We start from the raw sequence: 27,423 nt of genomic DNA on the forward strand, positions 1-27,423 counted from the left end.
TCTGACAATGTTCGCCAACTCTGAGGATTGTTTTTTCCAGAAGGACAATGCTCCATGCCACACAGCGAGGTCAATCAAGGTGTGGCTGGAAATGTCAGAACAATAGTACAGAGTATGAGTTATTTCAGCTTTTATTTCTTTCATCACATTCCCAGTGGGTCAGAAGATTACAGGCACTTTGTTAGTATTTGGTAGCATTGCCTTAAAATTGTTTAACTTGGGTGAAACATTTTGGATAGCCTTCCACAAGCTTCTCACAATAAGCTGCTGAAATTTTGGCCCATTCCTCCAGACAGAACTGGTGAAACCGAGTCAGGTTTTTAGGCCTCCTTGCGCAAACACACTTTTTCAGTTCTGCCCACATATTTTCTATCGGATTGAGGACAGGGCTTTGTGATGGCCACTCTAATACCTTGACTTTGTTGTCCTTAAGCCATTTTGCCACAACTTTGGAGGTGTGCTTGGGGTCATTATCAATTTGGAAGACCCATTTGCAATCAAGCTTTAACTTCAAGACTGATGTCTTGAGATGTTGCTTCAATATCTCCGCAATATTTTCCTTCCTCGTGATGCCATCTATTTTGTGAAGTGCGCAGAATGCGCTTCCTTCCTGAGCGGTATGATGGCTGCATGGTCCCATAGTTTTTATACTTTCATACTATTGTTTGTACAGATGAACGTGGTACCTACAGGCATTTGGATATTGCTCCCAAGGATGAACCAAACTTGTGGAGGTCCAACGTTACTGAAGGTAGGACTTAAAATACATCCACAGGTACACCTCCAATTCAGTACACCTCCTATCAGAAGCTAATTGGCTAATTGTCTAAAGGCTTGACATCGTTTTCTGAAATTTCCCAAGCTTCTTAAAGGCACAGTTAACTTAATGTATGTAAACTTCTGACCCACAGGAATACTTGTGTCATACACGAAGTAGACTTGCCAAAACTATAGTTTGCTAATATGAAATCTGTGGCGTGGTTAAAAAAATGTGTTTTAATGACATAAAATATAATAACCTAAGTGTATGTAAACTTCTGACTTCAACTGTAACTGCTCTGTACAATTGTGATGATATGAATATAATCTCACAGTGCTATTCTGAGATGTTGTGGCTGATCGGTGTATAAATATAAAATAAAAAAACAAACCAAATAGCCCAATTTTCATTATTTCCAATTGTTATTCTCTTTAGACTCTCACTACTGTAACACAGGGTTCCCACCTTTTTTAACAAATACATTTCATTCACTTTTTACAGATTTAAAAAAATGTGATTCAGACTGATGTGCACGAAAAATTCGGACAGATATGTGAACTATTTCTACTTATTTTATGATCTTGTTTCAATATTTTAGAACATAGAAAAACTAGGAAAAGTTACATTATTTAGAAATGTCTGTGCCTTTTCAATGACTTCTAAAATTCAATTTCTTTTCCAGGCTTAGAAAACTATAAAAAAATTCCCTGATAGGTTTGTCATGACTGTGGGAACTCTGTGTACTGTAAATTACAGCAATTGGATATAGTAAAGAAAAAAGGCTGTATTTATTTTAATCAAAATAAAATACGAATTTCTTTCTTTTGAGTTTGGGGTGAAATATGACCCAAACAGTATCTTGACAAGTGTTGAGAGATTCATACTATACGAGTTTCAAAATCCATGTACTCTTGTCCTACTCTCATCCTCTCTCTCACCCCCACCCCTCCCCTCCCCTCCCGCTTTTATGATAATGATATTATTGATCTCCCAACCATTCACATCACATCCAGTCTGTATAATATTCAACCCTCCCATCTCAATTCCCCTGGTAGATCCAGCAGAAGAGCAGGCAGCATTTCTAACCCATCAAACATGGCATGATAATGGAAGATGATCTGATGGGTGTGTGCCGAAGGTCTAGTGCGGTTTTTGGGACAGCAGAGGGCAAGGGCTGTGTGCTGGTGAGCGCTGGGTCTCCTCTATTAACATGCAGCATGCATTCCCTGCTGAGAGGAAATATTCATGATGCAAGCTCATGTCTTTCAATCGACAGGCACTTTCATCCTGATCAGCACTGTGGCTCTGAGAGCACAAGCAGCTCTGGCACAGGAAGAAACGCCCAGATTAGACTGGCATTTCACTTTAGCTGATATAGTCATAAGAGCAGCAAGAGGATGACAGAGGAAGAGAAAGAGAGAGAGCAAAAGACTGGCATCAGCTTCAGGGAAGGTGGTACAAGGAGAATATGCAATGAAGGATAAGAGGGAAACTTGATGGATAAAACAGAAAGGGAAAGAGAAAGTGATACAGGAGGAATGGGTGGGTGAAAAGTTACAGTATGTTGTGCATCTCTGCTTCCTCAGCACTTTCTTCACAGCACACGCACTCATTTAACAGTCCTAATAGCATTGATATTAATGATTAAGTCTGGCCAGTGCTTGATCCGCTGATGGTGAAGGTCTTACGCTGTGTCCTAACTATGCACCACGTGGTAACTTTCCAGCATAAATTATTTTTTCTGTCCTCAATGAAAGCACATCCCATCATATTTATGTTTAAAGTGATATCTCAGTGGGCGGGACTACCCAGTGACAACGAAAACATTGGTTGAATTTTGTGATAAGTCACTGTATAGTGATTAGTCGATTGTAAAACTGACCATTGCCCCAGACAACCGCTTTCCTACTTAGCTGTGCTTGTCTGTCTTGTCACAAAATTAAGTATTTCAACTCAGTATGTCTACTTATTTATTTGGTAAATGGCCATCTAAAATAAGTGGCATTAACAGTTAACAGTGGCAATCTGTTGGGGTTTATTTTGCACTAATGGCTGACTGTACATTACCTCTTACATGTGCATAGCAAAGTTGTGCTTACTCTTTATAAAGGGACAGGCTAAAGTAAAATAAGGCCTTGTGTGTGTACAATGGTATTGTTGTGAAAAGAAAAAGCTGTGTCCAGTTGTGTTCATATCCTCATCTCTCGGTCACATGGGTTAAGAGCGCATGGGCATTCTGACAGGCAGAAATCGAATACCAGTCATGGGTTTAGCGTATGGGCTCTATCATGCTTGCATTTTAATAGGACTTGCTTTTTCAAACTGTTCTCTGCTTCCAAATCCCACTCAAGTTCTTATTCCCGTTGGCCACAGTGAGACAGGAAAAGGGAGGAATGGGGGGTGGGCTTGGGGGATGGAGGAAACCCAGTAATAAATCTGGCTGATGCAATCTAATGGAACATTATATTAGGACGGTCTCAGTGCTCAGTAAATAATGGAGTTCTTACAGTCAGGAGAGATAATGCGATCACCCTCGGGACAGAGAGTGAGAGAGAGAGAGAAAGATTGAAAGAGAGATAGACAGAAAGATAGAAACACCATTAGGGCTGATCAGTGGATACCCCGCAGTGCAGGGTGGACGGATGAAAGTTAGTTGAGCCACGATACTCTGGCGACATGGGTGGCACAAGAGAGGTGTCTGGGCTTCAATATCTGACTGAGTATGAGAGTTCACAGTCAAGGCTCGGACAGAGAGAAAATGTGCACAATAAGATTAAGAGCAGGGAACTGCAGTCACAGTTATGACAGTTAAAGCGCTGTCAAACTGATCTCTAGAATAACTTTCAGCGTGTTACTGACTTATATTAAAAAGACCTCTTCTTATTATGACAAGACAGAACTGTTATACGAACACAATTGCTATATTTTGTTATGTGAACACCTACACTGAAAAAAGAAAGTGTTTGTGTAATAGAGCACAACTGTGCCCGCTAGGGCTGCACGATTTGGGGAAAATGTCATATTTAGATTATTGAGGTTAATATTGCGATATGCGATTGCAATATAATAAACAAACAGTATCATGAGTCAACTTGCTTGGTTATCAAAGAAAAAGCACAACTAGATTACTGATGATGCTGAAATGTGTATTTCTCAACTCAAAACATACAAACTAGCAACAACAACTATAAATGCACTGTGTTTTAAAATTTTTACAAAATTATATAATATATTTGCATTACAATATCACACCTAAATAAAATGGAACAATAAATACGAATATACAAATTTTCATGAAAATAAAATTGTCCAAACAAACAGGGACATTTAAGTAGGATGTAAAATGTACTTTCTATAAACTCTTTTGAAAAGGAAACTGGATATAAAAGTGTGGTTCACTCAAACCACTAAAACTATTATATAATAGAAACACCATTATATATATATATACATATACATATACATATACACACACGTTTTTCCACACATTTTAATGTTATGTTTCATATAAGATTGAAGTTATGATGATTTCATCAATGATGCAACACGTTGCAAGCAGCAGACAGCGGGGGTGAGAGACGAGCGTCTCTTCCGTGACTGTTGAAGCGGCTCTGACCGCACAGAGAATGACAGTTTTGGAGTTTGTGCTTATTTATGTCACACTCCCGTATTATATTAACTTTAATTATTGATGAAATAAAGATATATCGACAAGCCGTGATCTGTGTTTGTGTGTTATTTTTTCTGATCACCAGTTCAGTGTCGGTCTGCTCGGCATCCATCTTCACCTGATTTCCACGCTGACCACACGTGCCACTCCCTAAACTGAGACTGACTGGTCATCTTTTTATTAGCGGTGTAGAAAATGGGCAAACAGCTCTCAGAGAGAATGGGCTGTCACGTCCACACATGCACTTATTTATTTAATAAAATTGCAGCATTTGCCGTCATATAATCACACAGGCTGACATCGCGATTGCGATATGATTAATTGTGCGGCACTAGTGCCCGCCCAACTTTCCTTTCAGCCATCTTTGTTCCAAAAGTGTTTTCCCCATTTATTTTTTCCATTACAATTTTATAAAATTCTTCATAAAAGCAATCAAAACCAAGAGTCAAACCAACAAGCTCCGAGTCCAATCACAACATTAGAAACTTTAATTTGAAACAAAAAGGTACATGACTGTGTGCTTAATGCTGTTAATGAGGGAAATAACTACCATGAAGCACTGCGAGAGATTTAATCAAAATGAATAATAATGGAAAAAATGAACTACATATGAACTAGAACTACTGCATTGACTTGCTTTCCCAAACCATCAGATTTACAATTTTTGCCTGGTGAACCATAAAACTAATGGGACCAAAGTCATATCTAGAAGAATATAATTGAATCTCAAAGAAAACTGAGGGTGGGCTCTTTTGACTTAAAGCAACCACCCAGAAGATGATAGTAACCACATAGTAATATGCTAAAACCCCACACAGAGTACCCTAGTTACATCATAGCAACGTGCTAAAAACACTCAGAACACTCTAGCAATACATCATAAACTAAAAATGCCTTGGCACACCACAGCAAATCACATACATAGCAGTGTACTAAAAACACCTTAGCAAACACAGAACACCCTGGCATTGTGGTGGTGAGGTTTGCATGGGCAAACACCATTCGCATTTTCTTCTGAAAATGTACAAATCTATTTTAACCATTAAACAGTGCTAGAAATTATTTTCTTGATAAACCATCAAAAAAGAGGTAAAGATCTCACTGAAGAATTGTAGACATTTACAGATGGGTTGCATAGAGAAAGTTAAAAACAGCAATAGAATAAAGCTATGCAGTGATTATAGCAACTGTAATAACACAGAAAACATCTCTTAGGGTAAAGTAGAGGGAGGGAGAGCGAGAGAGAAGAGAGATAATGAAAGAAATGTGATGATCGCCATGCTATTTCAGTACAAAAATAGGCTATAGGCAACATGGGTGCTGTGACTCACAGAATGCCTCGTGAAAAACAGTAGAATGTGGCGCTCTCTGAACCCAGAACGCTGTGAAATGACAGGAACAACAAATTCCTTTTAATCAAATGAGACAAATTAGATAGAAATGGTTGGAAAAAAACTTGGCTCAAGAAGCTTTCTTGAACCAAGATCATTTCAGACTTAAAAAGACTTTAAAATCTATTCAAACAGAACTCAACTAGATCAAGAGTGCCATTAATGTTCTAGTATGATGGCAGATGTATGCAACAAATCAAAACATGTTGTACAGCAAACCACTGAATTCTCTTTGGTTGGGTTTCTCTGACTGCTCTCAGCACTAAGTCCAAGTCAAACAAGAGCTGGTGACAAGGGTAGCAAACCCTTTCCAAGCTTGACACTGTAGGTGTCTGGCAAACTCTGCTGCAGAGTGGCAGACAATTTAATCTGCAAAGTAAACCGCACAAAGAGAAAGCTTTCAATCTTGGTCTTGTGTAAGCAGTTCCACCAGTGGCTGACCCTGCTGGGTCACTCATTTTAACATAATTTGTAATCCAGTTCTGCAAGACGCCATCTGTCATAAAAACGGCGAGATCCGTCTCGCTTTTGTTCCTTACATTCCCGTTGGGGTGGCATAATGCCAAGAACGTCTTACCACTGAGTTCTGTAGTTACGACAATAAAAGAAATAAGTCGGATGCTTGCTAAACACGAAATGTGCTTTTCTTTAGAGGTCTGTATCTTTAATTTGATTTGTTTACATCAGCAGCCAACATTTCAGTAGTCGGTACCAATACCAGTGAAATTTCACGGTACTCGATACCATTTTCAGTACCAAAGCAAAACACAAAAACAGGTTACTAAACAACACTCTTAATAACAAAGTTAACAAAACATTAGCAGCAGAACTAAGAACAGAAATATGCCATTGAGCAACACTTTAATTTTAATATATCATTTTTTTAATTATAACAAAACTGAACAATGTATGCTTAAAGTATTTTTGAACACTTGTATAAGATTTGCTTCAACTTTTGCAACTTGAATGAATGAATAAAATACAATTTCCAAACTAAATGTGCAAAGTGCTCTCTTATTAATAAAGCTGCATTTTGCATTTTGCAACTCATTGAAGAGGCACCGACCACACAGAGAAATGCCAGTTTGTAGTTTATAGTTATTAACATGACCTGCTTCTGTATTATTTGAACTTTAATAAAGCTATAATGCATTAAATTTGACTGCATTTAAGATGTAACGCCGGGATATTTCCTTTAAAGAGCTCCGCCTCCGCTTATTCCACAACGGTACATGCTTCTGAATGTACTTTTATAATTCCCTAATACTTTGGGATCTACATAAACTGTGAAAGTTTGGAGTGCATCTGGACTGATCTGTGTAATTCTTCCTCCATCAGGTGTGAACTGCTGCTCTCACGCGTTATTGTGATTTCATGTTACGTTAAATGCGATCAAACGACTATTCAACAACGAACATTTTTCTCGTCAATTTTGTATTTTCAACTATGTCGATAATGTCGACTAAACGTTTCAGCCCTAATGCAAATGATAATATGCTTTTAAACTCACCTGCTTTAGTTGCTTGAATAAATCCGGGTGTCTATCATGTGCTTCATTAAGTTTGATGTGTTTCCTGCTTTCGTCAGAAAATTGCGAAAGCAGCTTTTACAAATAGGTATTTGCTGATCTATGATGTTTCCCTAACCTATGAATTTCCAAACCTGGCTTTTTCCACTTTTCTTTTCGACATGATTCAGTTGAGGCTCCGCAGCAGCAGCTACTTTGCTTGTCGTCATCTTTTGCTTGTTGTGAGCATTCGAAACTTCCCGACTCTGCATGTCGGTACCCCGATACCTACAGAAATTCTGGAATCATAAATACATTTTTTTTTGAGTACCAACTTTGTACCGGAGTACCGGTATTTTTCACTAGTACCAAGTAACTCCATTTACTCGCCATAGCCAATTTTCACTCATATTTGGCACTGAGCAAGTGTTAATTTTTGACCCTGGAAAATATCATTATTTTGATAATCGACTAATCTAACAATTATTAGAACGATTATTTGACTATTCGTCGATTATTGAAACTATTAACTGACTTTTCATCTTGTGCCTCAACTTAAAAGTTTGTATTAAAAGTAAATACTACAATAAAGAGGACAAAAATCAACTTTTAAAAATACCTCTAAATGACATTCACTGAATTGCAAGGGAAAAAAATACATGGATTTTTATTAAGTTTAATTAGTTAATAAATCCACTACAAACATTCCTATTGTTATCAAGAATTTTTATTTTGTTTTCCACTTAAAATGATCTAATATATGGAATATGTATATAAACATATAAGATATTTAGACTTGCTTTCAGAGAATGTATCTTGAGTATGTGTATTTTGCATAAATTGTATTTTTTTCGCATATTTCTGCCCGTGCAGTATAGACAAAATATACTTGTATTCAATATATATACTCTTTGAAAGCAAGTCTAAATATATTATATGTTGCTTCTCAGGTAAATGTATCTAGTTTTAAGGATTTTTTTTTATATTTAAAAATGTTAAATATATATTTAATATTCTATTCGACAAAAATGTCTTCTGCAGTACAGCTCCTCATGTAAATGTACATAAGGAATTTTAGATATTTATATAGGAAAACAAACCAAGAAAGACAAAATCAATGATGCAGTTTTTTCCATTGTATAATGTGCCAAGTCGACTACACTTTTTCCCCTTTTTGTTCACTTCGATCCACACGTGACACTGGGTAAGAGCCGTTTACTCCCACATCTGGGCCTGAAAAGCCCCACTGCAGTTACAATGAGATTTAGGAAGGGTGTAAAACTTCTCAGACCATCACTGAAAAGTTAGGGGGACCCAGCGAGAGGTCATGGAAAAGGCCCCTTGTGTCCTGAAAGGTAGCCTGAATGAAATTTTTTACAAGAGCCACACAATAGCAATGCAGAGAAAGCTGCCGTGAACTCCCAGCAGAGTGGCGAACAGAGCAGGAGGGGTGGACGGGGTGATCAACATGACATTGGCCAATCCCTGGATCTCCTTGCAGGACAAAGGTCAGGCTTCTGGGCCTATAATACACAGAGCTTCCTTTCACAGCACACAAAGAGGAAAGCCTGAAAAGAGCCGAGACCAGTCTCCTTCATGACACCCATCTAATTTAGTTCTTCTTCCAGGCTCTCTATTGCTCACTCAGAGACATGACCTCAGGGGAGGCCCACAAGAACAGAAAACAGCCTACGTATAAAGTTCTCTTTACACTACTTTCTCAGCTCGGCTAAATTTCACCACTGTTTCATGTTTACAGCACTGCCAGTCGGCTGAAAATAAAATGCAGAATACCAACGACTACCCAGTGTTACACAATCACAGTGATTTAATTATTGGAGTAAGTCGCTAGATTATTTACATTTACATTTATGCATTTGGCAGACGCTTATTGCAGGGACAATCCCCCGGAGCAACCTGGATTAAGTGTCTTGCTCAAGGACACAATAGTGGTGGCTGTGGGGGTCGAACCAGCGACCTTCTGATTACCAGTTATGTGCTTTAGCCCATATATATATATATATATATATATATAAAAAATCAGTGCTTATTTTTTTAAAAGAACTAATGAAATATTATTCCAGACCACATTTGTGCACCAACTATAAGTGATAATGAATAACTGCAAATCGCTGTCAGTTTATTTTTAATCTCCATGTACAGTATTAGTGAAAATAAATTTGTTTAACCAAGAGTCGAGAATAATAGTGAGTGATATTCCACCAAACCAGTTTAAAATCATAGGAACATTTACAAAATAATATTTTTAATGAGAGCATGATGAGTGAATGTTGCTCATTCAGTGAATCAGTCATCAGATGGCCTATTCCCCTAATCAATTACCCCCAAAAATCTATTAAATCCTCCCCCCAAGGGGGAACTATCTGTGACCTTACTCAGAATTAACTATTGGTTAAGAAGGACCCTAGTGAAACAGCACTCAAACAAAGTGCACAATGATGAGTATCAATAAAATACTATTAGTAAAATAAATAATCACAATATTATCTGCCGGAATATCCCATAGTGCCTCTGCCTACCCATTCTTGTGAACAAGCACACTGCCGTTGGCTGTGCCAGTTTAGGTCACATGACGAGACTTACTTGGCAAGCTGCCAACTGATTTTCCAGGGTGTGGCATGTCTGCACACACAAAAACCAAACCAAACAACCCTCTGTTGACCAGTGTCCTAGCATGGGACAAGAGGAAAAGGGGGAGGGAGTTAACAGGCTTCAACTTTTGGGGTGGCCATACAGTTGAAGTCAGATGTTTGCACACACTTACGTTGGAGTTATCAAAACACATTTTTTAACCACTCCACAGATTTAATATTAGCAAACTATAGTTTAGGCAAGTCGTTTAGGACATCTACTTTGTGGATGACATGAGCAATTTTTCCAACAATTGTTTACAGACAGATTGTTTCACTTTTAATTGACTATCACAATTCCAGTGGGTCAGAAGTTTACATACACTAAGTTAACTGTGCCTTTAAGAAGCTTGGAAAATTCCAGAAAATTATATCAAGACTTTAGACAATTAGCCAATTTGTTTCTGAAAGGAGGTGTACCTGTGGATGTATTTTAAGGCATACCTTCAAACTCAGTGCCTCTGCTTGACATCATGGGAAAATGAAAAGAAATCAGCCAAGACCTCAGAGAAAAAAAAATTGTGGACATCCACAAGTCTGGTTCATCCATTGCAGAAATTCCCAAACACCTGAAGGTACCACGTTCATCTGTACAAACAATAGTACACAAGTATAAATGCCATGGTACCACGCAGCCATCATACCACCCAGGAAGGAGGTGCATTCTGTTGCAAAAAGTGCAAATCAATCTCAGAACAACAGCAAAGGACCTTGTGAAGATGCTGGAGGAAACAGGAAGACATGTATCTATATCCACAGCAAAACGGGACCTATCGACATAACCTGAAAGGCCACTGCTCCAAAACCACCATAAAAAAGCCAGACTACAGTTTGCAAGTGCACATGGGGACAAAGATCTAATGAAACAAATTTTACTGTTTGGACATAATGACCATCTTAATGTTTGGAGGAAAAAGGGCCAAAGAACACCATCCCAACCCTGAAGCATGGGGGTGGCAGCATCATGTTGTGGAGGTGCTTTGCTGAAGGAAGGACCAGTGCACTCCACAAAATAGATGGCATCATGAGGAAGGAAAATATTGTGGATATAATGAAGCAACATCTCAAGACATCAGCCAGGAAGTTAAAGCTTGCTCGCAAATGTGTCTTCCAAATGGACAATGACCCCAAGCACACCTCCAAAGTTGTGGCAAAATGGCTTAAGGACAACAAATTCAAGGTATTGGTGTGGCGATCACAAAGCCCTGTCCTCAATCCGATAGAAGATTTGTGGGCAGAACTGAAAAAGCATGTGCGAGCAAGGAAGCCTAAAAACCTGACTCACCAGTTTCACCAGTTCTGTCTGGAGGAATGGGCCAAAATGCCAGCAACTTACTGTGAGAAACTTGTGAAACGCTACCCAAAATATTTCACCTAAGTTGCACAATTTTAAGGCAATGCTACCAAATACTAACAAAGTGTATGTAAACTTCAGACCCACTGGGAATGTGATGAAAGAAACAAAAGCTGAAATAAATAATTCTCTTTACTATTATTCTGATACTTCACATTCTTAAAATAAAGTAGCGATCCTAACTGAGCAAAGACAGGGAATGTTTTCTACAAAAAAAAACTTTACATTTAAATACATTAAAACTCATGTGTATGTAAACTTGTGACTTCAACTGTATGTCCTACGGCTGGCCCGTCAGAGACCCTGTGCATTAACGTGAACTTTGGACAGGCTAGAGGGAAGCGGGTGGTTGAGTAAGATGGTGGTCTAAGCCTGCTAGGCTGGACAGATGGGGCATGTGTGGCGTGGGAAGGGTTAAGTCTGAGGCGGCCCCATCTGCCGCCTCATCTGTTGTGCAGGCTGGCCACTGCTTGGCTCAAGCAGAGAGAACGGACACTGTCGCACAATGACTTCTCTCTCTATCTCTGAACAGATTATTCCCCCACAATCCTCAAAATCTCCAGACCTATCTCAAACTATTCCTCTCAAACAATGCTCTATTTCCAATGATATAAGGCCCAGTACTGGCGCTTGGCAAAACTGATAAAAAAAAAAAAAAAATAAATAAAAAATAATATATATATATTTATTTATTTATTTTTATTTTTTTTTTCTCAGCCTTTTGACAATACTTAATAATGGGGTGAGTAAAAGATGAGATCATTTTAATTTTGGGGTGAACTATCCCTTTACAAGAGACATTATTCATTGACAAATTGATTGCGTGGATATCCTCTTTTGACACATAGAATGAGTCAAACCAAACTTTTACTCTCAAAACAGTGAATGGATCTCAGTGCTAAACTTCTTCCCCAGTATACTGCCCAATCACTGGTAAGTGAAATCTAAACATTAACCAGCCAGTGGTTAATCATAGAAATAGTATTCGCATAGCACAATATTAGGTTGCAAATGTGAGTGATTTCCTCGAATTTATTTAGAGGATTGAGCAAAGAGTAAAAGATGAGATCTTGGGGTTTAAAAATCAATATTGAGATTGTTCAAATGAAGATTGCGAAGCATTGGAAAATCTATATTTTTACCCAGTACGACTAAAAATAAAATATTTTTCAGCCTTTTGATACCGATCACACAATTTTATGGATTTGTTCTAAAATGGCTTTTGTTTTTAAAATGGTTTTCATTTGAATACTTTAAAATCAACACAGACTTTCATGAACATTTTTAAAGGATGACGCAAACCTATCTTCATAACGGTGCCTAGAATTAATTCAATGAAACTCGGTTCAAAAAACAGAATTTTTAAATCTGAAATGCTATTAAACAATCTGTCTTAAATGCACAAATTTTAGCAAGTCGCAAAAATGTATTAAAATTCACTGAAGAAAAAAAATAATTTGCACAATTTTCTTAAAATGACTCAAACGAAACCAATTAGCAATGCTTTGGTAGATCGTCCAAATGTAAAGGATGACTTTGTTTAGGAAAGAATGTTGTTTACAAAATTGGACAAATTATTAATAAATGACATTATTAACACTGGCAACATAGCAACACCATGCTCTTACAATGTTACCAAAAAAGATGGAACGATAATGGAACATTTGACGAAATCTTCAAAACCTCAATGTGAAAATATTTTGATTAACCATTTTACAAAAAAAAAAAAACATCTAAAAACACTACTGAGTGAGGACTCGATTGTGAATCGTGAACGAGTCAGAATGCACCAATTAAATAAAATGAATCCGACTGTAATTCCAAAATGTAATTACAATAATATTTAAAATGTTGCTGTCACCAGCAAAATCCTCATTAATATTGTGAATATTCTATATTTCACCCAGCACAACCCAGTACATGCACAGAAACGCACACATTCACAGCTTGTGTCAATACTTTCTGTAAAAACACTCTTCTAAAATAATAAAAAAAGACCAGCCGGATTGGTGGAAAAAGCATTAGCAGTTCAAGATGGATGAATTTTGACAAACCAGGAAAAGAAAACAAACAAATGCAGCAATTACAAATCAGAACATAAATTCTTCTCCACAGCAACTCAAGTTCAGGCCTATTCTGTGCTAGTTCTGTCCATCCAGCTGGCAACAATCAAAGCCAGGAACAAGGAGGGGGCACACAAAAAGATGGCTGCTGTCAGTCTGAGCCTTGTGTTATGAGCAACACCTGGATCCGGAGGAGCTTGAACCTTCCCTAGAGTCAAAACACAAGCGAGCACAGTTCTTTCAGCAAGATTCAAGAGAGGTTAGGCACATGCACGCAAAACATGCCCACCTGCTTCAAGAATGCTCTCAGATAAGAGTGGCTTTAAAACATTCAGCAACAGCACAATACACCTCCACTGTAAAGAAAGCTGTACTCTACACATCAGCCAAACTAATGTAGATCAGATAAACAACATAACATCTTCCTTGACGCCTAATAATTTATCTGCTGTAATGTCTTAAGAACTTGCTTTGCATGACGTGATACAGCATCGATAACCGTGTAACCCTATATCTGTGTCCCAAATGGCACACAATACACCATGCACTTACAAAATTACTACTTACTAAACTTAACCGTGTAGTGAATGTATTTTCAAAGTTTAGTATTGTCCCAAATGGAACACTTAATGGTTTGCCACAACACCTAAGCATTCGCCGCTCACAGAAGTGACGTTTCTAGTGTACGGGATGTATTGCCACAAGCTTTTGTGCATTCACGGACCTCAGTTCAACACTTCTATCTTAAACAACGTACACATTCACACAGCGAGGTGTGATAGTAAAGCATTCAACTTATATATGCAAGGTGCTTTCTTCACAGAGGTTTCACTAGCTGCTACATTCTTCATTATTTACAAGTGTTTTGTCAGACGATCTACACAGCCAGGTAACTCCGCCCCTTCAGCTATGTACAGTAAGCCGCGAGCTCTGAGTGCAAGAAGTGTCCAACATTACACAATCTGCTTTTACATTAGACAACTACAAGCACAACAACAACTTCTATTCCCTTTCACACAAATCACAGTTAAAAAGGCAGATTGTAAGTTCATAAACATTTACTTTTCACAATGTTCCTTACATAATGCTAACTTGTGAAATCAGTGTCCAACATTACACACTCCGCTTTGACGTTTAATGCATGCACAATGGTGCATGACTTCTAAGGTGATTCATTTTAATGTTCACATTATATAACTACATTTACAAGCTTTTTTAAGTGCGATCACACTTAGGAGCGTTGCACTTGCGATACAAAGTACCGGGGTGCGAGTACTGAAGAGCACACGAGTCATGATGTAAGCCAAAGGTTTCATAGCACCACAACAAATTGACATGGTTGCTTCAGCAATAGATACTGTTTTTTATTTTAACTTATGACTGTTGTGATATGAGTGGACAAACATGCAATCCACGCTGACATACACTGAAGATACATTTACATTTATGCATTTGGCAGACGCTTTTATCCAAAGTGACTTACAGTGCAGTTATTACAAGGACAATCCCCCCGGAGCAACTTGGATTAAGTGTCTTGCTCAAGGACACAATGGTGGTGGCTGTGTGGAACGAACCAGTGACCTTCTGATTACCAGTTATGTGCTTTAGTCCACTACACCACCACCACTCCATAGGCACATCCACATGACACCAGGGCTGCACGATTTGGACAAAAATTCATATTGCGATTATTTCGAAAAATATTAAGTTTTGAACTGCGATTATGATGGTAATGTTTTCCACATGTTCAACTGCAAAAAGGCTGCTGGGGTTTTCCCATTTGAGCCCTCTTAAAAAGAACCAAACTGAGACCTTTTTTCAGTTCAACCACAAACAAATAAATGTATAAACAGTGAAACAAAGTCTTCTTCATATCCAAATGTTACCATCCACCGTGTACCTGTTTTTGTCCATTTTGTGACAGGATCTCAGCCCACTAATCATCATCATTAGTTTTTGAAACAGTCAACTTGTATGTTAGGGATGCTCCAATCAGGATTTTAACATCCGATACCGATCTCCAATTTTCATCTCATCAATCGATGCTGATCATTTCACTTTTTATCAGCAGCTCTGTCAAAACTGCATGTAAGCTTTCTGCTCAATGTCACTGTTAGCTGAATTTCCCTGTTGGTAAAACCAGTTGTTGCACAAAATATAAATGTTTCTCTTTATTCTAGGCCTTAAAAACTAGTAGGCTTATACAAACTATTCTTTACTGTATATAAGATAGTCCTAAAGAATGAGACTTAATGTCAAACTGAAGTTGAACTGATAACCCATTTAATGTGAAAATATTGGTTATTTTGTCACCATTTCAGTTTAATTATTTCTATTCATTTATTTTATTTTATTACATTTAATTATATTACAGTAACTAAATATTTGATATAGATAATATTATATGTATGTTCCTTCCTTTTCATTTAGTCGGATGTTGGTAATATTAGTTCTGCTTTCACATGTTTCCGTGGGGAGTGTAATAAGGGTGACACGCTCTCTCGTGAGGTAAACAATGACAGGAGAATGAAGAGATGTTTCTGGACTCTACAGGTGTTACTGTTAATGCTGTTTGCTCAGCAATCATTTAATATGTTGTTTGAATTATACCCATCCTGTATTCTGCGTTATTATTATCATACCTGCGCCTTACGGAGACTGAGATGCTGCTACCGCAGATACTAATAAAAAAAAAAAAAAAACGCTTCACGCAGGACGTGCCAGTTTAGTGTAAATAAAGCGTTTAGCGCACGTAAGCAAACGGAACCGAACTCTGAGCACTTCTGTTACTGTAAGCATGAGAGGGATTTGTGGAGCACAGAACCGCTCTGAAAACACTAACAATGCGATCATTTAATATAGACTGGACTGAGCAATACAAATAAACTTTGAAGGGAGCAGACTCGATTTCATTTCGATTAATTGTGCAGCCCTACATGACACACATACATAGTCCAAAGCACAATGAAGATGCACACATCTCGTTTTTCAGTATCATCCTGTACGGAGGTGCACATCGCCGGATACTCATCAAAAAGGTCAAAGACGTCCGTTTAGTGCATGTTTACATATACCAACAACTAAAAATAGCACAGATGGGCGAAAGAACAGTTTGCTCAACTGTTTATGCACAAAACAACAAGCAGCAGCATCTGATGAAACTGCAGCTTCTCTTCAGAGATTAAACTTGACACAGCTTCTTTTAAAAGTGGTGCCAGAGACATGACAGCAGTCAAAGATGTCTGTTTATTGCAAGCTTATATACAAAAATAAGGAACAGTGTTCAGGAATAGTGAGGCCACAGTAGGCCTATGCCCTGCTCTCTCACACTCTCTTTACGAACTGAGCCCCAGTGGGTGGGACCAAAGGTTGCAATGATTTTAAGTATGTTGTTGCTGTAGAGGCGGTCATGAATTAATGAGTGAAAGAGACACCTAACTAGCTCTGAACATGAGCGTTTACTAAAGGGTCTTTTCCACTGAACGTTATGGTTCAACTCTACTCTGCTCGATTTACTTTTCTGAGCTTTCTTTTCCACTGCAGTTTAGTGCAGCCTCAACGTGGGTGGGATTATAGGCTGATCGACATAGTTTCGCCACCTCTACTACCATGACATCATCTTAAACATGACACAAAAACACAACAATGGAGGATATCGAAGGAATGGTGTATTGATTCTCGGCATGTGGCTGTTTTTCACAACAAGATGACAAACTTTGTTTCAAAAGAGGCTGATGGCAACAAAAATACAGCTATAAAAAAAAAAAAAAAAAAAACAGGAGAGTTTGGGATATCATACACCAAAGCGCAGACGAGGACATCACTGTGTTAGCTCGACAACACATGAGCGTAAGCTTACCTGCCATCTGGCTTATAGATTCTATCTGACCAATCAGTGATCTGCAGGGTGTTGACATCACATTTAGCATTGGCTAGGCTCTCTACCAGGTACTATCCACAGTGAAAAACCCCAAAACGTTGAGTCGAACCATGCAGTGGAAAAGCCCAATAATACAAGAATGTTGGGTCATTAAGAGAACTGAAAGGGGATGAAGATCTAAGAGCCACATGGCAAGTACCTACAATATTTGACCAAATTTCCCAAACAGGAAAGCAGACACTTGAAGTAACAAGCTGCTTCTCGCACCATTTCTTGTCTTCACATTGAATCATCAAAAAAAGCAAAAGGTCAGCACCTCAAATGAGAGAAGAGAAAGGCATGTGTGCACACTGAGGGGTTGTTAACAAGGACACTCCATCCCAGGAGTGCTACAGGCTTGCGACCAGATGAGGGACACTTGATAGCAAGGTCACTGCGCTCTGTGCAGGCCAGGGTGGGCTCGGGTTGCCGATCTGCTGGCCTTTCATGCTACAGGCCTGATGGACCTTTTATAGGATTTCAAATGACTGGAAGATTGGTAAAGTTGCAGTTTCCTGAAACCAGAGCATGTCTGACAAACAATGAGAAAATAGGGTTATTATTGCCGGCATTCATAGTCAGATGCTGGAGAATAAGCCTTCATTGGAGTCTGCCTCTACTGAGCAGCAACCCAAAAGTGATCTGCAATTACGGCTCTCAGATAAGGTGCGAGATGTCACGGCCTTGCAACAAAACAGACCATTCTCTCATATTAAATATTGGCGTGAAGAGTTGGGAAGTGTGGTGCTTCTCTAATTTAGGTGTTTAGTTTCTGATGAAGGTCATACTTTCAGGGCTGTTTAACTGTTTCCCAATAACTGATACTGGAGTATTCCCAACACCGCATTTTAGATGTCTCCCTTATTTGACAAACCAAATTCAGGTCAAGAAGCCTCCGCTAACAATCTAATGAGTAGAATTTGCTGAATGTGTCGTGTGTTTAATAGGGACAAATCCAAAATGTGTAGATTTGGGGGTCCTCCTGGAGCAGGAACAGGGGGTGCATAGCATGTAACAGGAGCAGAATGTGGCAGTAGATCCTGTTTGGAACACCAGATCCATTCATACACAGTTCAGTAATGAAACTGAGAAGCAATCACATCCTACATCCAAAGTGCCACCTGAAATTTCCAGGATTCACAACTGAATTTGAAATATATTGATCTGAATGTCTGGTGGACAACTAACATCTTTTTAGGAAATACGTCCATATTGTTATTCACATTTGTGGGAGCTGTCCATCTCTCTCAAATGATAAAAAAACAGTAATAGAGTATAGGTGTCATTGTGTGGTTTGACAGAGGCCACTTTCTGTTAAGAAGAATAAAATGGGATAAAACTCTTGACAAAGCACCTGATAGACCAGCAGATGATGGCCAAAATAAAGTTAAGAATAAAAAAAATTAACAATATCATCTGTAACTATGGTTACAGGCAATGTTCAAGGCTGTTGCAAGAAAATAATTTTACCTTTGGATACCTGTTCAAACTGACAGAATTCGTTCTGCTTTTTATGACAAAGCGCAGCAATACTTGTTCCCAGACATTGTTTCTCATTCATTTCTTCAATAGGGATTTGATCAAATTCTCCATAAAAGATTACCAAACAATGAAACAAGCCAACAAGCTCTGAAGCTAAATCACCCATTATAAACTTTTATTTGAAGCAAAAACAGTTCTTAAAAATCGGACATAGTCATCATGAGCCAGCACAAAAGAAACGGTGGTGAGAAGTCAAAAGTAAGAAGGGAGCAGGGGGAAAACCAAAACATCATTGCGGAATGAAAGAGGGGGTTGGGAGAGCAGGAAACAAAGAAAGGGAGGTTAAGCAGCCGCATACATACAAGCCTAGATTTCTGCTTGCATTCTTCTTCGTTTCTGTCTCAGGATGAAACAAACTTTAATATGGTGACATTTCAGACACAGGCGCCTTTATTAACACAGTATAGAGCGCATATGAGCTCAGCTGACTGGATAAATTATGAGCCACAATGACAAATGGTGAAAGGGAACGGTTCATTTATCTGCTCTCTGTGAACGCCATGCATGCAAACTTAAAACCGCTGCTCTACGGTCAGCTCTGTGCAGCCCCAGCAGTTGACAATTCATACACTTCCTGTTTTAGCGGAGGGAAAGGGACTTCCTCCATTGTACTGTCACAGTAAAGATAAAACACATTACATTTCCAAAGAATCCAATTACTGCTTGCAGATTGAGTTGAAAGGGCGTCTATGGAAAACAATGCAACATCTCTGCAGTTCTCCGTGTCCTTTAATCACCGTGCCGGAGCCTCATTCAGCTGAACCAGCATGCAAAAACCATGACTGCCATGAGGCCCATGGGAGGGCTCTTTTGCTCAGATTAAAACATAAAACTCTAATTTGTTCTATTGGGTTTTGTAGTTCACTGGGCCTCTTGTCTGCCAAGTAGGCTTAGCATTTGTAAGACGCCATGTAAAGGCAAAACACAGTACAGAGTCTGAATCGCAAGACCTGCGGCAGCTCAACCAGGCAAGGGGGAAATCACCTAAAAGTAATTTGCCGGTACCGCCTCAAAATGAAAACCAAAAGTCTCTGAGGCGACACAACCATGCAACTTGAATCCTGCAATGAGTCACCGAGTATTAACAAACCAAATTAGGCTTCAGCCAGGTGTTTGCAAGAAAGAGGCTCGAGGCAAATGTCATCAACTTTTGCTTTATGGACTCTAAATTTACTCCAAGCACAAAAACACAGGCTGAGCGACTCTTGCAGTGCTTTGACATACCAAATCACACCCTTCTCTGCCACACCGCAGCACTCAAACCCCATGTTCCAAACCTCCCAAGAACCATCAGACAGCCATTATTATGAGGGTCTCAAAGAGTTTATGTTCTTTCTTTGAGCAAAAGGACAAATACTGGCTTGCCAACATAGCCATCAAGTCTTGGCAGCACATTCCTTTGGATGTGAGAACAACGTCTCTTAATTTACTAAATGGACACGTCTGCTGTTTTGCCAAATATAAATGAATGATGAGGCAAGTGATTGGTTTAAAGATGCATTTCCTTGCTCATAAGTGTAATCTGGAGGAAGGGGACCATACCTACAACAGACCTCCAGAGCTTAGCAAATATATTCACTTTAGCGCTATATGACTTGATGGAATATGTTTACATCTCACTGACCAGTAATTGTGTAGTTTAGTCGTGAACTGTTCAGCAGCGAGATCCTTTCACAGCGTGTTGAGAGTAAAAGTTGTTCAGTGTAATGTGTGTTCAAGGATGAGATCCACATGACTAATTTGTCATTGAATGCAGTCTCTTTTAACACCCTTTCTGTCACTTCTGTCAGTTGTTGATCAAAAACAACTACAACAAAAAACAACATTTAATTCTAATCATGCATCGTACAGATGAGGTAAAGCCATTCGAGTCCTCTCTAGTTAATATGTGCTCATTTATAAAAGCGCCGTTTACAAAAATTCAGTTTTTTGTTAAAAAAGCTTTTTTAGCATGCGTCAACAAATCAATGTAAATACCTGTAAATAGTACAGATTATGCAATTCAACAATAAATATGTAACAAAAATAATATATGAAATATAATATCCTATTTATTGATTGAATACATTTAAATTAATATTCAAATAGCTAAAATGAGACCAATCATTAAAGTAATAAAATATAATTAGTAAAATTAATATTTTCCTAATGTACATAGTTAAAATGTCCCCTGTATAATTAACAACATTAGCTGAGAGATCATTTCTTTTTTATGTACGCAAAAGGGATATTATGACTGGAATAAACCTATATGAATCGATATTGAATCAAAACGAAATCGGAGAGCTTGCGAATCGGAATCGAATTGAATCAGGAAATCTGTATCAATACCCAGCCCTACACTAGACTAAATGCCAAATACACCCAAAAACGCCTTATCTTTACAGGAAGAGACAGATTACTGCTCATCTCAGTGCTCGATGCCATTGTGGAGGCGGGTAATGATGCAAGTTTTCTGCTTTCTCATCACAGAGCTGGGCCTGTTCGAAGTACACAGATTCTTTCAATAAAACATTAACATGTAAACTGCCAAGAGGGGAATGGGGGGACTTTGGAACAAAGCCTCTATAGTTGTCTCAAGTCTGGCTATGAGAGTTATATAATTTGACTGGCAAGGCCCATTTCCCCGCTGGAGTGCTGCAGACTAATCCCACTAAGGGACGGAGCTGCACTGGAAAGAGTAGAGGAAAATAAAATAAAAAATGCTTGTAATGAGGAGAGGCATGGCAGAGCGCTTCCTTTAATCTGCAGCGGTACCAAACTCCGCCCCTCTTGCAGACAGCAGATAATGCTGCAAATATGATCAGATCTGTGGCAGGTTGTGCACAGGCTCCAATTAGAAATGGAGCTAGAACGGGATACAGAGCATGCCTCTGGTAACCATCAGCACAGTGGTTGGATTTAGAGTAGTTAAAAATAAAATCTGATTCTGATTTACTGCTCTGGGTGCCTGGAAACCATGTGACTGGCATCACATGAGAGGGAGTGAAAGAGGGTGGGGGGTTGGAAACGAGACAAGAGAAAGAAAAAAAGCACGCAGAACACTGTCTGCGTAAAGAGCTTTGTGGTCAGTCTCCTTGATGGTAAGCAGATATAGTCTGATTTCAGAGGCAAACACCAGCAGATCTTTGTGCTCTAGGAATCCATGGGGATGATATGGATGGGGAGAGAATGGAGGAAATTACCAGGGTTTGAGGGTAAAAAAGGAGCTTGACAGCTGCAAAATATCCAAAGAACATTCTGCTAGCCTGAGTGCATTGCATATTTTGCTAAGAGATCATTTAAAAATGAACACTATTCCAACTGTATACCGTATGAGGCTACATACACTGATCAGCCACAAAATTAAACCACCTGCCTAATATCAAGTAGGTCCCCCTTGTGCCGCCAAAACAGCTCTAAACCGTCAAGGCATGGACTCCACAAGACCTCAGAAGGTGTCTTGTGGTATCTGGCCCCAAGATCCAGCAGATCCTTTATGTCCTGCAAGTTGCGAGGTGGGGCCTCAATGAACTGGACTTGTTGGTCCAGCACATCCCTGTAATGCACAATCGGATTGAGTTCTAGGAACTTTGGAGGCCAAGCCCTTTGTAATGTTCCTCAAACCATTTCTGAATTTTTTTGCAGTGTGGCAGGGCATATTATCCTGCTGAAAGAGGCTACTGTCATCAGGCAATACCATTGCCACGAAGGGGAGTATGTGGTCTGCAACAATCTTTAGGTAGGTGGAACATGTTAAAGTATCATCCACATGAATGACAGGACCCAAGGTTTCCCAGCAGAGCATTGGCCAGAGCATCACACTACCTCCACAGGTCTGTCTTCTTCCCATAGTGCATCCTGCTGTCATCTCTTCTCCAGGTAAACGACACACACGCAACAGGCCGTCCACATGATCTAAAAGAAAATGTGATTCATCAGACCAGGTCACCTTCTTCCATTGCACCATGGTCCAGTTCTGACGCTCACGTGTCCATTTTAGGCACTTTCGGCAGTGGACAGGGGTCAGCATGGGAACTGTGACTGGTCTGGGGCTACGCAGCCCCATACGCAGCAAGCTGCGATGTACCGAGTGTTCTGACAAACTTCTATTATGGCCAGCATTATGTTTTTCAGCAATTTGTGCTATAGTAACTCTTCTGTGGGATCGGACCAGACGGGCTAGCCTTCGTTCCCCAAGCGCATCAATGATCCTTGAGCGCCCATGACCCTGTCGCCGGTTTACCGGTTGTCCTTCCTTGGACCACTTTTGGTAGGTACTAACCACTGCATCCTGGGAACCCCACAAGACCTTCCATTTTAGAGATGCTCTGACCCAGTTGTCATGTGTAGTCATCACAATTTGGCTTTCATTTTTCCTGCTTCCAACACATGAAATTCAAGAACTACATTTTCACTTGCTGACTAATATATCACACCCCTTGAAAGGTGCCATTGTAATGAGATAATAAATGTTATTCAGTTCACCTGTCAGTGGTTTTAATGTTGTGGTTGATCAGTGTAGACTAAAGGAGTAAACATACTTTCCAATTTAAACGAAGTTCACACAAAAACTTAATTCTGTCATAATATAGCTCCCCTTATGTCATTCAAAACTCATATGAATGACATACAGAATACAAAAGGAAAAAAAAGATCCCCAGTCACTCTCATTACAATGGAAGTTGATATGTTTAACTCAATAAAATCTATGAAAAAAAAACCTAGCATAAGTATCCACGCAACTAGTGCATAAAAATATTCTTCTGAAGGCATACAAGCACCCATTCAAGTCATTTTAAGTGAAAATATTGATTGGTTCATGAGTGGTAACCTATTTTGTTGTGTATACGGAGTGCTGAATAAAATAATCAACTTACATTTTGGTTGCATTTGAGGGCAAAAACATTAGATTCAAGATCATTCGATTTATACCCCTAGTTACAATACACTTGTAGGCATCTGTCAACCATTGAGAATATCAGGTGTGTCGAGTTTTGCTTTCAGAAATCCAATGTACTCCATTCCCACTTGATTTCAAACTGATGTGCCTCTTCCACACATTCAGAACACATCTTAAGGCCAAAATATACTTTGCACTTTCCACGAGCCATTAAGTATTGCGCTAAGAACTTGTGACGCAAATTTCTTCATTAGCACAGCATGCACAAACTGTTCGCGTGCAGTCTAGTTTTCCTAGACATGTGTACCGTCCATGTTGCCCATGCATACACCTGCATCGACAGTGCTAAAAGAGTATAACAAAGCAGTCATGTGTATGCATCAGACATGTCCATACGGGCTTGTGTTCAAAAGATTATACTTTGAAAGTCTGAGCGCTGCACTGTGTGCATGATGGAATGGCAAACGGAAAAATGTAAGCGTCCTAAACAGGGTCAAAAACAAATTAAAGAAAAAACACTAATGCATTTCTTACTACACAACACTACTATGGGTGTGCTGCAGTAGCTGGGTGTGTGATGCGGAGTTGATGTTCCATGGGGGGTGAATCAGTGTCTCAAAGGCATTGCCTCTGTAAGCAAGGAGCACGGTCACATGAGCTGCGTGCTGTAGAGGGACTCGAGATTGGAGACAGTGAGCTCTATGCAAGCAGTGACCCATTTTCTCAACAGCATACACACATATACACAGAGGCAAAATCCACACTCAAAAACAAAAAGACCCTTAAAAAAAGCCAGTAAAGGCAGGTCCCTGCTCTTAATGCACACATTCCAGAGCTGAGTGCTGATCCGTCCACCTGCCTGTTGGTACTACTAGCAGGGCGGCAACAAAATCTCAGTGTAACATTCAAACATAAAGGCTACAAGATCAAACATTTACACGCCACTTAACCAAAGAGAGAAAAATGGTTTCAGAATGCTCAATCACTGTTCTTGAAATGGCTAGAAATAAACAACCAAACTGGAATCTCACTGCATTGTGAGCCAGACATCAACACATCTGTTTATTGCAATGGTACTCAAGTGCTCCAATATCCAAATGTTGCCACAGAAAAAAAAAAGAACCAGAAGACAGCATTCTTTACCAGCTGCAACAAGAAAAAGGAATAGGATTTACCGATTCCATGGCCGTCTGCAGAGGGAAAGGTTAAAATCCAGCTGAAAATGCTGATGATGTGGCTGTGAAGTCCGAGGAATCCTGTAAAAGCAAAAAGAAACAGACCAATTAGTGTATTGAATGTTGAAGTTAAAACATTTCTAACATTTTCTGGCATTGAGAGACATTTTCCCAATCATTTTAATGTGTTCATTTTTTGTCAGCGTACAGGATGCATTTAAGGCCCATAGCCAAACAAATAAAAAGTTGAAAGGGCTGCATCGCAAGCCATTCACACCATGTTTCTGGACCAGAGGTCTAGCTCAGCACTGAGGGGGCAGAGGTTTATCAGGGCTACAGCAATAGTTGGAACACTTTGTAGAGGCCCTCATCTGGGACACGATGGACACATTCCTTTGTCACTGTCATCCAATCCACTTGCTCATTTTGCAACAGTTTCATGACAGCAGCTGCATCAATAGTGGTGCTCAAAGCTAGAAAGGCTATCGGCTATCTATATCAGCATAAATATGGGTGCATCCAATATTTTGCACAATATTTAGCTATAAGTTTGCACATACTTAGAGTGTTAGAAGATCGCAAAAGACTGCTGGGTGTGGTAAAGCTAGTGTGGCTGATGGTAGATAATAAAAAGGTGTACAACTGAACAACTTACACATTGAGACAGAATCTAAAAGGATATTATGGTATCCTTAAGTTATAGGCACTCCAACATTTTTGCTTTCTCTCTAGTTTTTGGACTCTCATCATTGGCAGCAAGGGATTCTCAAGTCTACTGAATTTATCAATTGACATACCTACCTCTGTGTAAAAATAATGATGCTGCCACATTTCTAAGGATATTATTGTACATGTGATTTTGCTCTCAAAATCATAGATGAAATGTCATTTTGACCTCCCTTTAAAAAATAATGGATTACTTATTTATTAATCCATGGCATTTAATATTTTGGCTTTCATAATTTATTTGTATCTTTATTTCAGAAAATGATGTTTTTTTATTTTAAATCAAACAATTCAGGCGGGACAATTCTAAAATTGGGTGTATATGACAGTATACACCACCATAAACTGTTAATTATCCATTGACAAGGCTTTCAGTAGATCTTGAAATTGACTTTCGGCATAATGACCACTAATGATTAATGACCCCAATAAGGAACAGATAATCTCAAAACTGCCAAACATTGGGCGATTAATCAGCCTGACTGATAAATTCATCTATCACTGGTATGAAAGTCCCCCTTCAGTAACTACAGAGATAGGAGAAGCCATATTAAGGCCTCGATATGCATTTCCAATGACATTGAATGGTTGTGCAGTCATTTCAAACAAAATATGGCCAACAAGAAGGTGTTTTTGCATTTGTTTCGGTGGTTCATAACAGCTCATTGGGGTGAACTTTCAGGTAAAAATTCTTATCGGCTGCTAAACACCATTTTACTGCCATCGGTCTACATCATTGGTAGGTGTGACCTGGAGCTCAACCAAACTTCAGGCAGATGTCCATGTCTTTCTCCATTGTTCAGCAAGTCAAAATCAGGCAACATGAACACATCGATGTGCAGAGTTATTACAGAGTTATTACAGAAATGTACCTACATCTGTACAATTGCTCACATGCAGACATTTTATAAGACTAAGCCATGATATTTTTTAAGTCTACTAAAGGAATCGAATCTTCTAAAATACTCTCAAGTGCCATCTGCAGCATAAGCCATTCACACATCTGTCTAAAGAAAGATATGCATCTATCATCATGGTTTAATCTATGCTCTGCACAACATCATTATACACTCATCTTTGCCATGGTATTGGTGTCATAATAAATTGTAATAAGAGTGTGTAACCGGCACATATTATGGCTGTGTGTAGCATGAATTCATAATGCAAACAAGACAAATTAAATGTTTTCTACAGCATATATACTATAAATCATAATCGAGTGGTTAAAACAGCTCCTTTTACTGACCTCATGTGAATTCTACTCAGAATGAGGCATGACGTCATTGATAACACATTTTTAAAGTTTTACATGTAGTGTCCTCATATTTAATATGCCGCCCACATCAGTGTGGAGGGTGTATGAATGTTCGGAAACAGTATATCATCGCTCGGCTGTTTAGAACTTCTTTATACCCCTGAACGAAGTAGTAAACCGAGGCCTTTAATGACAATCCTCATACAAACAAGGCGTCTTGGAGGATCAGAACCCCTAGAATTCTCCCAGCAGCAATGTGTCAGATTGGATTAATCCCAAATGGAGAGAACTCCCCCTTCAAAACGAGACCATAATCTTATTGAGAAAATCCTCCGAATACAAAGAACAAGAGAAGCTCGGCCTCCAGCTCAGCATGGACAAACCCACCACAAGATTCTGGTTTGACAGACACAAAAGACCACCAGAAGTTATGAGAGGATATGCAGAATAAGCCATTTTGTTGTTATTGACAAAGATATCAAAAAGAAAGAATATTACATTGAAGCAAAGTGATTGACAAAACAAGTT

At 39.1% G+C, this 27,423-nt stretch overlaps 1 protein-coding gene across 1 annotated transcript in view; it reads right to left on the reverse strand.

The window, feature by feature from the left end:
• The window catches only part of LOC127644767 (ankyrin repeat domain-containing protein 11-like), a 122,850-nt gene extending 97,853 nt beyond the window's left edge, over positions 1-24,997 (reverse strand). The window contains exon 1 of the mRNA XM_052128144.1: positions 24,915-24,997. The gene's annotated coding sequence lies outside the window, so the exon portion shown is untranslated. The remainder of the gene's footprint in view (positions 1-24,914) is intronic.
• Between the last annotated feature and the right edge of the window lie 2,426 nt (positions 24,998-27,423).

The sequence above is a fragment of the Xyrauchen texanus genome, chromosome 1, assembly GCF_025860055.1.
Source record: "Xyrauchen texanus isolate HMW12.3.18 chromosome 1, RBS_HiC_50CHRs, whole genome shotgun sequence".
Lineage (NCBI taxonomy): Eukaryota > Metazoa > Chordata > Actinopteri > Cypriniformes > Catostomidae > Xyrauchen > Xyrauchen texanus.